Source organism: Prosopis cineraria, unplaced genomic scaffold, assembly GCF_029017545.1.
Source record: "Prosopis cineraria cultivar Desert tree isolate PC_DT_omini unplaced genomic scaffold, ASM2901754v1 PC1, whole genome shotgun sequence".
In the NCBI taxonomy this organism is placed as follows: Eukaryota; Viridiplantae; Streptophyta; class Magnoliopsida; order Fabales; family Fabaceae; genus Prosopis; species Prosopis cineraria.
In genome coordinates, this window is record NW_026555332.1 from 10,083,255 (window position 1) to 10,088,462 (window position 5,208).

The 5,208-nt window shown below is 29.8% G+C and overlaps 1 long non-coding RNA gene across 1 annotated transcript; it reads left to right on the forward strand.

Annotated features, from left to right (window-relative positions):
* Nucleotides 1-2,927: 2,927 nt before the first annotated feature.
* LOC129306358 (uncharacterized) lies at nt 2,928-4,941 on the forward strand. Its single transcript, XR_008592202.1, has 4 exons — nt 2,928-3,126; nt 3,664-3,767; nt 4,042-4,266; nt 4,570-4,941. It is a non-coding gene; the product is annotated as an uncharacterized LOC129306358 (long non-coding RNA).
* Nucleotides 4,942-5,208: the final 267 nt, after the last annotated feature.

Here is a 5,208-nt window from a genome sequence, read left to right on the forward strand (position 1 = left end):
TAAAATAAACTTGAATTATAATAGGATTAATGCACAATTCGGACCTTGAAATATATGTTCAGGGATGATTTAAACTCTAAACTCATATTATTATATTTTGTATCCTAAATAATTAAACTTACTGTTAAATCAAAATAAACGTCCATGATCAATAAACTTATTCATAAACAAGAAATAATAAGCCTCATTCAAGAAACAACAAGTTTATGTTCTCATTTTAACAACAATCTATTCTGTATTAATTCTTGTCTATAAATAAATTTTTTTGAGGGGTGCTTGAATTGATTCTCCCTATTTAAAATGCAACTAACTCTCCCAATTTCTTTTTTTTTATACAATTAATTTTCCCAATTTCGATATATCAGATTTGTTGAGGTCGTATATAATTATCTAAAGTGTTTATCAGAGTGGAGTGGCATAAATATATTGTAACACTCTACTTTTTTAAAACAATATTTGTTTAAACCCACCATGGACACAGACGGGACTTTTTTTTTCTTTTTGGAAAACTTACCATGGTAGAAGGGAGTTTACAATAGTAGAAAATAATTGAACCTGTTTAAAGAAAATTATAGCATGGTAGAACAAGGTTTCCTTTAATTAAATAAAACCATTTCAAAATCGATTATCATAATAGAAAGGATTCTATTATGTTAGGAAGAATTAAATTTACCAAACAGACCTACCATGATAAATAGTAATTCGTTAAAATAAAAAGGTTTACCAAATGGGATACCATTTCCAAAACACGATTTGAAAACTACATTATGTAATAAATTATATACACATGAAATCAAAGTTCCCAGGGATATTTTAAAACTAAAACATCACATATTATATAATATGAACCGGGAGGTGAAGAACAAATTTAGGCCTAGAATGATAGACACAGATAACTAAATTAAGAATAATTTAGGATTTATAATAACTTAGATCGTAGCTTAACAGTTCATTCAAAGTCTTAATAAGATTAGTGGGAGGTAATTCATTCTTAGATAAATACACACTAATATAGTGAAAGGTAATTAGAATACCTTAGAAACAATTGTCATTATAAATAAGGAAAAATAACATCATTAATTTAGAACAAGCCATCCCAATAGGTGAATCCCAATCCCTAATGTTTGATTGGTTGGTTGGTTTTCTATTTTTATCATTGTTCTTTATCTTGCATTAATTAAATATAAATCCCTTTTTCAAATATTTGTTTTTTCTAAAATAACAAAGTTAACTGCTTTTCTTTGGGTTTTACTCCAAAAAAAAAATGAAAATTATTACTATATCAATCATGTGTACTTGCAGGAGTGATCACCTAGAATACTGTGGGATTTTAAGAGATCACTTCCATTGCCAAATAATGATTCATAATTTAGAATTTTGCAAATAACCCGCATGAATAAAGTTGTTTATATGTGTCTTTGCAACTGAAGATCAGTTTAGGATTAGGTGTGCCTCTTTTAAGGAAGATTTTTATGATAGAAAAACAAATTTAATTTTGAAATATACAATGTTTCTGATTATATTCAATGTATCTAATCTTCTTCCTTTTCATATGTTGAGTGTTCGTGGATGCCTTAAGAATTATGAGTAGTTATGGAATAAAATAATTAGGATTTCTTTACAAAAATATGTTTTGGCCAAAAACATATGCAAATCTTTCATTAAGATCCTGTATTTAAGAGAGAAAAACCTTTATTAAAAAATATTTTAGTGATAAAGTAATGAAATTTGAAAGAAAAAAACAATAACAGAATGAGTAAATTTTAGAGAAGAGTAACGGAGTAGGCTAGAGTAGTTTTCTAATTCACATTCATTCATATATGTGTAAAAGACTTTGGGATTGTCCTCCAATTATAAAAGACTAGCACATCCTTATCAGAACAACAACAACGACAATAAAGAATGACCACATGGATTTACTTCGTATCTATACTAACATAATGATATTCATTAACCAAAATCAAGGATTCATTGATGCATTTGGTATACACAAATAATTTTTAGCTAGATTTTTTTTCCAATACATATAAATTAATAATATTTATTAATTTTGTATATTTAATGCTTTAGATTTAAAAGAATGGAGTGAGACGATAGTAATAAGATGGAAATGAATATTATTGTTCTAGTCTCTGTACATTTTAGAGAATAAAGGATCATGTAAACAATAAAATTCTAATGTCCAAGATTTAAATTTATTTACCTTTTAGAAAAGCCATTTTATTTTTTCCAAAACTTTTGGTTAAATCTTTTTCATTATATGCCTTTCCATAACTACTCATAATTCCTTATCCATTGGCATTAGCATCAGCAGACACTCATCAACATAAGGAAAGGGGGAATTAGATACATTATATAATTGAAAATTTAAATGCTACTCTATAATTAATAATTAATCATTAGAAAAGGACCTATACCTGAACTTATTCCCTCTACCTCTCTCACAACAGTATGGATTCTCTCATCTTCCTTCCCTTCCTCTTTCATTCTTTTCTCTTTTTAGCTATTAGATCAAGATTTAAATGGTTTAGATTTGATATCCTATAAAATTATTATTACAATATTAAATTATAAAAAATAAAATTCAAAATCCTAAAATTTAATAAAAAATTTAAAAGTACAGTAAAAATAAAATAAAATGATATGTTTTGAAGGAGATCAAATCTGGATCGTTCAAAATTTTAATTTAATGGATAGAAATTAAGAAGAGGAGGGGAAGGAAGAGGAGAGAATCCTCTCCCCTCTCACACCCACACACGCAAACATACAATCACCCATTCACACCCTCGCACGTGCAGAGGCACACATTTCTTATAGCAGTTTATTTACATGTTATTGATAAAAATTCTCTTGAGAAAAAGATAATATTTAATTAACTGTTTGTGTGGCAAAGGGTCGGGTCCCCTTTTAATTCTCTCTTTTTGTAAGAGAGCTTCTTATTTGTCTTTCATTTTTGACCGGTGGATCTAGGTTACTCTCTCCCTTTTGTTCTCAATGTGAGGGGATTTGAAGTAGGCGCGCTTGTTTTCCGGCTAGTGAGAGTGCTTGGATGATGATGGATCATCCCCTCGATTTGCAATCTCATCGTGAATCACTCAGATCTGTCTTCCCTGAGTTGCAATGGAGGTATGTTTTTCTTAAACTTTTCAAACATTGTAATTTTATTTAGATCCAGTATGAAACGCTTCATGGCTGGTGAGTTCAAGGCGTGGGTTTTGCAAGCTCATGATTCGATCTCTATCATGACGATGGTTAATTATGATCTAAAAGTTTCCTCTTTGAAATTTTGTTGGTGTGCTTTTGCTGTCTGCTTTAAGTTATTTTGGGTCATGATTGATTTTTGGCATGAGGTTTTATCAATTGGCATACAAGGATAGACTAGAAGTCAGTATTTGGGGCCCAAAAAATGAAAAGTTTCACCAGCGTGGTGGGCTAAATTAATTTCAACATTCTTTATAAACAAAATAAGAATTTTTTTCCCTTAAAGTTGTTAGGTTTTTGCTTAAAGTTTTTCTGATTTTGTTAGCAAAAGTTGTCTTGTTTTTGCACTAATCTTTTTGTTTGCTTAGTGTTTTATCTTCATTTATGGTTGGCTTGATTTAAGGGAAAATAACTAATTGACTGTGTGGGTTTTTGTTTTCACACTTATTGTTACCCATGAAGTCTGACAAAACATACGATGATGATGATGATAAAGGGGATAAAAATATCATTCAGTATTATGGCGTGTGTTGAACTATGCCCATCAAATCAATGATATACCAAAGGTACATTAATGTCTATTTTAATTTAATTTGGTGTGTATATATATATATAAGCATATGGTTAAACCTTTATAACATCTTTTGATTCTTCTCTGCAAATAATTCTGGATGATATAATACTTCATTGATCATGTAAGCTAATTAGATAAATCATTTCCATGCTACAAGCACATACAACAAATTAACATCATTTGATATTGTTTTGTGATCACATCAATCTGATTATTCTTTAACAACATAAATTTATAAAATCTGATAATCTTCCCTTTTGTTGAAGACCAAAGCGGCAATGGACTGAGACGAGCAAAAGAGGTTCAAGCAAACTATCCAATTAATTTCCTAGTTTTGTCATGTTTATGTTATTATTTAATCAATAATAATGACTTTTTTTTAATTTAATGGAAAGTTTGTAAGTTGGGCCTTGTAAGTTCTAAGTGGAATGACTAATTTTGTAGGTGGAATCAAAACCTAGTGAAGTCTATGCTCGATTCCTGACTCAGGAGTGAGAAATTTTTATGCCTTCCACTTATTTTGCTTTAAATCTATTCAATCTATTAAATTAATGTGTTATAACCAGCTATATGTTAGCATTTTACAATAAACATAAACTAAGACTTGTCACTTATTACACCAAAATAGTTTAAGTTGCTTTGGAAGAACTTACCACACACTTATATAGTTGTAATTAATTCTCTAATTACTCAAGATGGGACTATCATACATCTGATACAATAGACTTTCAAGTTGCTTATACTTTTCAAATACATCATTATCACTAAAATGTGTGTTTTGTGGGTTTATTCAGATTGATCCAAGGGTTCCTGATGCAACCAAACCTGAAATATTAACCACCTCTGTTACTAACACGCATGGAATTCTCACAAAGAAACAAAGTCCTATTCATTCATCTATGATTTCAAGCCAAACCATGCATCTAGGGTGGTTGCGACGGCTAGTCATGCAGTCATGATTGGCAACATGTTTCTAGTCTATTACAAACCCACAAGTCTTTGGTTTTGATGTTCATGACAATGTATGCTAATTGCTGACAACGTGAAGCCTAATATAATTTATGTTGGCATTGAGGATGGAGACAATCTAGATGTTGTCACAAGCACAAATTCAAAGAAAAATCTCATTCCAAAATACTAGCCTGTTTGGAGAAAGAATTCCTCACACTAACCCCACTCCACTTATGAGGCTTGCCTATGTAGGACTCATGATATATTCTTTATTGAATTTTCATTATCATTTGTTAATCTTTTCTTCCCAAAATCAATGACACACCGAAGGTATATCAATGGTTATTTGATATCATATATTCATTTTCATTTTTATACATACATACATGCATACATACATGTATATTTATATGTATACGTATATTCTTCAAATTGTAATATGTTCACATGCATGCAATGCCTTTTTTCATAGGGTTGAGTAA